Raw genomic sequence first — 8,312 nt, 5'->3', positions numbered from 1 at the left:
GGGAATGGTTTCCCAGGAGAAGTCCGGACTCCTGGGTTCTGTTCCTTCTCTAGCCTGGGTGGGGGCTGAGGGGAGAGGTGTGAGTGTGGCCTGGGGTGGCAGGAGGGAGCTGCTTGTCCAAAGTGACCGATGGTCTTTGTGACTGACCCGAGTGATCGAAAAGGACGAGACTCCCCGGTTCTTGCAGCCCCAGGGATGATGAGGGGGAACATTGGGAGGGAGAAGATCATGCAATGAACTCCTGCCGGTGTGTGTAGCTTGCCCTCCCTGCACCCCTGTGGGGGGGAGGAGGAGCTGCTCTGGCTGGGGCAGGGATGGGGAGGGACCAAACAGGCTGGTTAGTGAGAGGCTGCCTTGACCCCAGACTCACGCCTGCTCCCCGCAGGGTTCCAGGATGGCCAGGCTCCTGAGGATGTTCAGGAAGAAGGCTCTGCAGGTGGCCCCAGAACCTGAGGGAAGCAGCTGCCATCTTCCCCAGGAGCGGAGCGGCCCCTCTGTCCCCGCTGGCGGGGAAGGAGCTCCCAGCCGAGCGAGGAGGTGGAAGTGCCCAGCCTTCTGGTGGAGAAAACCCGCTCCCGGCGCAGGCGCCCAGGTGGGAGAGGCACCAGCCAGGCCAAAATGGAGCTGGGCCAGGATGCGGCTGGGCAGGCAGGACCCAGCACAGGAGCGGAACCAGACAGGGTGGCTCTGGGGCTTGTTGTGTGGGCAGCAGCGGCCCCAGGAGCCCAGCCCCGATTTCCAACAGGGGACATCGCCCTGCCCGGTCAGTGAGGACCCAGGACAGGAGGTGGAGGATCCCTCTGCCAGCCCCAGCAGCTCAGCCCGCTCCCCCATCGGACAGCAGCAGCGCCTGCAACTCGGACAGGAGCTTGGCTGATGGACGCTTCTGCTTTGTTCAAGGTGAGGAGCCAGGCTGGGCTCAGGGAGGGGTGAGGAGGGGGCTGTGAACACCCTGGGCCCAGGCCCTCGAGCAGTGCTATGGGGGTGGGTTTCCAGCCAAGGTGTCTGGCCTGAGCCAAGTGAACCCCACTGACACTAGATGCTGCCACTTTCATAGAATCATAGAATCAGAATATCAGGGTTGGAAGGGACCTCAGGAGGTCATCTAGTCCAACCCCCTGCTCAAAGCAGGACCAATTCCCAATTAAATCATCCCAGCCAGGGCTTTGTCAAGCCGGGCCTTAAAAACCTCCAAGGAAGGAGACTCCACCACCTCCCTAGGTAACGCATTCCAGTGCTTCACCACCCTCCTAGTGAAATAGTGTTTCCTAATGTTGCTGGCACAGAGGTGCCCGAGGCAAAGCAACAGGGGTTCGTTGCCCGGCGTGCTTCGCGCCAATAAACACACCGGGGTGGAGAAACAATCAAAGGTTTATTTGAGATCTCAAAGTGGTGCAAGGAGACAGGCAAATCTCAAATCGAGCACACAGAACAAAGCAGCTTCTCTCTTCTTATACTTTACAATTAAGCCCCCCCCTCTCTCCCCCTGCACCACCCCCCCTACTCCCCCTCCCCTTTCTACCGAAGACATGTTCATACATTTAAGCCGTTAAGTCATTCTAGGGCTATAAATCTAGCTTGTTAGTAACATTCCTCTAAACAATCATCTGGGTTCTGTTTACTCTAGTTTACTATGTTTGCATGTTTCCTCCAGCTAGAAACATGCAAACCTCATTATTATTGCTTAGGACCTGGTTATAAGCAAGGTCGTAATAGGTAACTGACTATTTACACATTCCAATTCCTGTCCTTGGCTTTTGAGGCCGCTTAGAGTTAAACATGGAAGAACAGAGTTTAAACATGGAAGAACTCTGGTTCATATATAGGCCTAATGACGCCATCACTAATATCCAACCTAGACCTCCCCCACTGCAACTTGAGACCATTGCTCCTTGTTCTGTCATCTGCCACCACTGAGAACAGCCGAGCTCCATCCTCTTTGGAACCCCCCCTCAGGTAGTTGAAAGCAGCTATCAAATCCCCCCTCATTCTTCTCTTCTGGAGACTAAACAATCCCAGTTCCCTCAGCCTCTCCTCATAAGTCATGTGCTCCAGACCCCTAATCATTTTTGTTGCCCTCCGCTGGACTCTTTCCAATTTTTCCACATCCTTCTTGTAGTGTGGGGCCCAAAACTGGACACAGTACTCCAGATGAGGCCTCACCAATGTCGAATAAAGGGTAACGATCACATTCCTCGATCTGCTGGCAATGCCCCTACTTATACAGCCCAAAATGCCGTTAGCCTTCTTGGCAACAAGAGCACACTGTTGACTCATATCCAGCTTCTCGTCCACTGTGACCCCTAGGTCCTTTTCTGCAGAACTGCTACCTAGCCATTCGGTCCCTAGTCTGTAGCAGTGCATGGGATTCTTCCGTCCTAAGTGCAGGACTCTGCACTTGTCCTTGTTGAACCTCATCAGGGTTTTTTTGGCCCAATCCTCTAATTTGTCTAGGTCCCTCTGTATCCGATCCCTACCCTCTAGTGTATCTACCACGCCTCCCAGTTTAGTGTCATCTGCAAACTTGCTGAGAGTGCAGTCCACACCATCCTCCAGATCATTAATAAAGATATTAAACAAAACCGGCCCCAGGACCGACCCTTGGGGCACTCTGCTTGAAACCGGCTGCCAACTAGACATGAAGCCATTGATCACTACCCGTTGAGCCCGACGATCTAGCCAGCTTTCTATCCACCTTACAGTCCATTCATCCAGCCCATACTTCTTTAACTTGGCGGCAAGAATACTGTGGGAGACCGTATCAAAAGCTTTGCTAAAGTCAAGGAATAACACATCCACTGCTTTCCCCTCATCCACAGAGCCAGTTATCTCATCATAGAAGGCAATTAGGTTAGTCAGGCACGACTTCCCCTTGGTGAATCCATGCTGACTGTTCCTGGTCACTTTCCTCTCCTCTAAGTGTTTCATAATTGATTCCTTGAGGACCTGCTCCATGATTTTTCCAGGGACTGAGGTGAGGCTGACTGGCCTGTAGTTCCCCAGATCCTCCTTCTTCCCTTTTTTAAAGATGGGCACTACATTAGCCTTTTTCCAGTCATCCGGGACCTCCCCCGATCGCCATGAGTTTTCAAAAATAATGGCTAATGGCTCTGCAATCTCATCCGCCAACTCCTTTAGCACCCTCGGATGCAGCGCATCTGGCCCCATGGACTTGTGCACGTCCAGTTTTTCTAAATAGTCCCGAACCACTTCTTTCTCCACAGAGGGCTGGTCACCTTCTCCCCATACTGTGCTGCCCAGTGCAGCAGTCTGGGAGCTGACCTTGTTCGTGAAGACAGAGGCAAAAAAAGCATTGAGTACATTAGCTTTTTCCACATCCTCTGTCACTAGGTTGCCTCCCTCATTCAGTAAGGGGCCCACACTTTGCTTGACCTTCTTCTTGTTGCTAACATACCTGAAGAAACCCTTCTTGTTACTCTTAACATCTCTTGCTAGCTGCAACTCCAAGTGTGATTTGGCCTTCCTGATTTCACTCCTGCATGCCTGAGCAATATTTTTATACTCCTCCCTAGTCATTTGTCCAATCTTCCACTTCTTGTAATCTTCTTTTTTGCGTTTAAGATCAGCAAGGATTTCACTGTTTAGCCAAGCTGGTCGCCTGCCATATTTACTATTCTTTCTACACATCGGGATGGTTTGTTCCTGCAACGGCAATAAGGATTCTTTAAAATACAGCCGGCTCTCCTGGACCCCTTTGCCTGTCATGTTATTCTCCCAGGGGATCCTGCCCATCTGTTCCCTGAGGGAGTCAAAGTCTGCTTTTCTGAAGTCCAGGGTCCGTATTCTGCTGCTCTCCTTTCTTCCTTGTGTCAGGATCCTGAACTCGACCATCTCATGGTCACTGCCTCCCAGGTTCCCATCCACTTTTGCTTCCCCTACTCATTTTCCCCTGTTTGTGAGCAGCAGGTCAAGAAAAGCTCTGCCCCTAGTCCTTGGTGCTCCATTGGGCGGCGGGGGGAGGGGGGAGGCACCTCCCAGGGAGTCCAGGACAGTGGGGGGGTCTCTTTGCTATGGGCTCCTGAAGGAGTTGGGGGCTGACGACATCACTGAGAGGGGGGAGTGTGGGGCCCGATCTGCCCTATGTCCCGGAGGTGGGAAGGGGGCACATTGTCCCACCCTGCCCCTGTCCTTCCCCCGAGTGGCAGCAGGAGTCACCCTGTCCCCTTCTCTCCCTGGTGCAGGGTCCGCCAGAGATTCCGAGGAGGAGGAGGAGGAATGGGTAGACGTGGTAACAGAGGAGGCTGCTTTCGAAAACATCCGAGAGCAGCTCCATGGCCGAGAAAAGGTACAAATGTTCCCCAGCTGTGCTGGAACCGAGATTGTCCTGCTCCTTCCCGGCATCCCGACCCCCTGCAGAGGGTCTTGGCCCTAATGGGGACCTTTCTCCTCCATGATCTGGGACCCCCAAGATGGGGGTGTTTGTCACACACCGGCAGGGGTCTCCTCCCCCCCAAGGCACAGTCCCAGTTCCTGACCCTGCTTGTGTCGGAGTGGTGGGTGATTTGGACAATAGGCGGGTCCCCCCTATCCCCCATTCAGGCCTAAGTCCTGCAGCTGGTGTGGCTGGGGCAGGGAGGTCCCTGGCTAACTGGCTCTCTCTCCCCTAACCCCACTCCTGGTGGGCACAGGACGAGGCCCAGCAGCTTGTGTTCCTGCACGCCATCCACCCCGCGTGTCTCGCTGCCCAGCAGACAGGGCAGGACACACTGGAGCCGCACTGCTGCAAGGCGGCTGTGGCGGAGAGGATTGTGGTGAGCGAGACATGGCGCCCGGCAGCTGGAGGGTGGACAGAGACATGGGAGGGGCAGGGGACTCCCCAGGCCGATGGTTGGGGAATGGCTGGTGCTGGTGGGGCAGCTGAGGGCAGGGATTGCTGGGGCTGAAGATTGGGGAGAAGAGACGGGAGAACTAGTGGGCAGGAATCGGAGGAGCGGGAGGCAGCTGGGGGGATCCTGCTGGCTGTGTGTAATCTCCTCGGGAAGTGTCAGTGAGGCCCGAATCTCACACGCTCCTTTGTCTCCTTTGAGTCTCACAGGAGCTCATTGAGGAGCTTCCTCCTGACTCTCCACCTGGCGCCATCCTGGCCAACCCCCTCATTGCTGTGGCCAACCTCAGGTACCGAGACCCTCTTGCCCGGTTCCCCTAACCCCGGTGCTGCTCAGGCCCATGGCTGGGAGTCACTGCCCCTCCCACTCCCAGGTCACCTCCCAAGCCAGGGGGGCTCCTCTGGCAGAGGTGGGGGGAAGGTTCACTCCCTCTCCTGGCTGCTCTGTTCTTTTCACTCCAGTCACATTGCAATGGCTTTGGGGAGAGGCTGACTCCCAGGATCAGATACAGGAGGGGCAGCAGGATCCAGGGAACAGGCGCCATTCCTGCCCTGCCACTGTCTGTCTGGGAAACCTTGGCCTTATCATTCCCTGGCTCGGTGCCTCAGTTTCCATTCTCGCCAGCCTCTGCCTATTTCCCTGCAGTTTCATGTCGGTGTTGGTGCTAGTCCCACCCCCGCACTGCACAGTCTAATACCGGCTCCTCTCTCTTGCCAGCACCATGACACCTGCCCTGGAGCCGGAGCTGGAGACCCACCTCCTCCGAGCCACCCTGCACGCCGTCTTCACCCTGGGCACGCAGACGGACACCAACCAAGTCCAGGTAGATCAGCTAAATCATGGATTGAGGAGCCAGCTGTCATCCTGCCTGAATCCTTGCTAATTGCCTGCAGTGGGATGAGAATGAGAGAGGCCAGGATACGTGTTTGGGGGTCTCACCAGTGCTTCCCAGAGACCCCTCTTCCCATCCTGTGGCAGGTGTAGCCCCAGTTTCCCTAAGTCTGACCCATGGCTCTCCCTTGCTTGGCAGGATCTGCATAGGGTCATGCCAGACCTCCTGGACGCCATGCTGGGGAACCTGCTGGCAAAGTCCCCAGACACCAGCACGTTCCACTACATCTTGGAGGTGAGCCCAATGAGAGGGGTGGGGGCAATTTTACCTTAACTCTTAGATCCATTTTCCAGTCTGTCCTCCTAGCTGGGTCCCCAGTGGCCGTCCTTGGTCAGGGCAGTCAGTGCAATGCAGTGTCAGCCCCTTCCTCCTTGAAGGACAGAGGAAGGAGCTGGGACTTCAAGCCAGAGCTCTGTCTGGTTCTGTTGAGTACTAACCATGGGGCCCCTGGCTGCCTTGGGGAGTGAGAGTCTGAACCCCTCCTGGGAGATCCAGAAGATGGTCCTCAGAGGAGAGTCACAGGCTCCTTCCTAGAGAAACAGGAGGGCCCCAGAGAATCAGCCCTGGTCTCTGACGGGCCCCAAGATTCCTGGGGGGATTGTGCTCACACTCAGTCCCTTCACCCAACCAAGGACTTGAGAGTCAGGGAGGAGGGAGGGGTCTGTCTCCTTCCTGGGGAGCTGTTCAGGAATCAGGAGTTCAGGGAGGATGGGACAAGCCCCGACACCGAGCATTGTCCCAATCTAGAGAGACAATGACAAGTTGTGACCTGAAGGATACAAGCATCATCCTGGGGGCAACAATCCCCTTCTAAAGCTCTGCGATCAATGAATCTGATATTCCCCCACCCCACCACATACAATGTCTCAGCCCCCTGGGGATGGGGAGGGGCTCATTAGCACAACACATGCACCCGCCCATCAATCCTGCACTGCCTCCTTTCCCCACAGCACATTAACTACTGGACCGTGTCCAGGGTGTCACAAGAGAGAGCCAGGGTCATTAGGAGCAGCGCGGCCCTGCTCACGTCCGTCATCTCCCTCCCTGACTTTGACATAAGTGGCCTCTGAGCCCAGCTTCCTGACTCCAGGCGTAGGCGGGCTGGCTCCAACGGGCTGGAGGAGCTGCTGCTGCAGGGGCTGTGGGCTAGGAGTGTTCCTCTTGGGGAGGCAGAGTCAAAGCAGAGAATGAGCCTGGCTTGAGTCAAGTTCTTCTTGTCCTGGTTAAGTGGCGACTCTCGCTTTTAAGGGGAGCATGTTCCAGGTTCATGCCTTCCTGTCATCCTGGAGCAGCTGGGGAAGCAAATTCTCATGGAGGGCCCTGCCCGCATCCCTGTTCTCCGGGCTCCCTTGCGGGCAGAGATAACTAAGGATTCAGCTCTAGCTCCTATCCTCTAGCATCTCCTGCAGAGGGGCTGAGGGGAAGGAGAGTCCTGGCCCAGGCGGGGACTGGGAGCTGACAGGAAAATGCTGATGGAGTCCCCTCTCCCTCTCCCTTCCATTAGAACTCAGCCGAATTCCCCAAGATGGGTCACCACGTGGCACAGCTGGCTCTGTCCATCAGTGACCCAGACAAGGACATCAGCCGGCAGGCCAGGGGGGGGGTTACCGGCTCTACCAGCTCCTGCTGCACCAGAGGGGTAAGGAACCCAGCTGGGAAATGGCACCCACTAGATGAATGAGACTGGGACCCCAGCCAATTTCTCTCAGAGTGACCCCGTCTGGAGGATAAGTCTCTCTCTCTCTCTCTTTCTCTGTTCTCCACCACCCCCGCAATTCTCTTGGGCCGGGCACACAGCGAGGACCCTGCCCACTGTGCAGCCACCAATGGGATTGGAAGGACACAAGCCCTGCAACCCGAATGACAAAGGTGTGTGTCTCTCTCTCTTTCCCAGACCTGACCATCCACGAAGCCGAAGACCTGTGGGTGTGTGACTGGCACCAGGACAGCAGGCTCCTGGAGTACAAGAACACAGCCAGGGTCGGGGAGGTAAGGACACTCTGCCAGGGCATGGCACAGCTCTGCAGGGCAGGTGGCTGCCTCCTGGAGCCACGCGACGGAGTGGCCGTTCTAGGCCAGGATTTGGAGCCTGGTCCTGGGCAATCTGCTGAAGCCTCACATCCGGTTGGTTTCAGGTCTTTGGCAAATTCTTCTCCGAGGGGCAGAGAAGTTTCTTCCTGCGGACGGCCGTGCTGGCCATGCACGACCCCCTGCTGCGTGTCAGCCAGGCTGGGCTGCTCCTCACTTACTCCCTCCTGGGGCAAGCCCAGCAGCTGATGGGGAACAAGGTGAGCAGCTGCATTAGACTCAGGAGATTGGGGCGGGGCCCAGGCCTCATTCCCATCCTCTGGCCATTCGCCGGCCTGGCAACAAGGCGACTGGTGGGGAATGAGAGTGAGAGCAGCTGCTCCTGGGAAGGGAGATGAATTCACCTCCATGAGCAGGAGGGAGCCAGCTTGTTCCCGGAGCAGCTCCAGCCCAGCTCGTTACCAAGGCTAATGAATGACAAGCATTGCCTCAGCATGGACTTATGTTCTTGGGAAGGGCAGCAAAGTCCTCTAAGTGCCCTCTGC

This window comes from Emys orbicularis, chromosome 15 (assembly GCF_028017835.1).
Source record: "Emys orbicularis isolate rEmyOrb1 chromosome 15, rEmyOrb1.hap1, whole genome shotgun sequence".
NCBI lineage: Eukaryota > Metazoa > Chordata > Testudines > Emydidae > Emys > Emys orbicularis.
The sequence above is the reverse complement of the archived record's forward strand: the minus strand, read 5'-3'. Positions refer to the sequence as shown.